Here is a 534-nt window from a genome sequence, read left to right as displayed (position 1 = left end):
CTTGCCACCTGGGGCCCTGGGGTTGTGTGTGGCTTTGTCCCGTGCTGTGCCCCTGTGGCCCTGGTGGTGGGGTGGCTCTGCTCGCTTCCCGCCCTGGGCTTGCCGTTGGCCCGCTGGCCGGTCACCGCCGGCGAGGGTGGTGCGGTGGGGCCACGGGTTTGGGCCTGTTGGGTCTCCCCTCGGCCGCGTCGGCCTTGGGAGCGTTCCTGCGGGGTTACGGCCCTCGGGACCGGGGCCCGGATGTTGGCGGATGGAGGCCGGGATCCGGCAGCAGGTAGGCGCCCGGCGTGTGGGCGTTGGCGGCGTCGCGTTGGGGGCCCCGGTGGGGGGGCCTCAGGCGCGCGTCGGGGAACGCGTGGGGGTCGCTGGAGGCGGGCTCCGGTGTCCCAGGCGTGTCACGGGACCGCCCGGGTGTGGGCGGTGGCATCCCGTGTCTGTTTTCCGGGAGGGACCCGGCTTTCGTTGGCCCGAGGTGTTCCCTCGTGGCTCCCCGTCGCGCTTCTGGTGCCTCTCCCCCGTGGTCTGATGCCACCC

This window comes from Ochotona princeps, unplaced genomic scaffold (assembly GCF_030435755.1).
Source record: "Ochotona princeps isolate mOchPri1 unplaced genomic scaffold, mOchPri1.hap1 HAP1_SCAFFOLD_2255, whole genome shotgun sequence".
NCBI lineage: Eukaryota > Metazoa > Chordata > Mammalia > Lagomorpha > Ochotonidae > Ochotona > Ochotona princeps.
Note: the sequence above shows the minus strand (reverse complement) of the source record.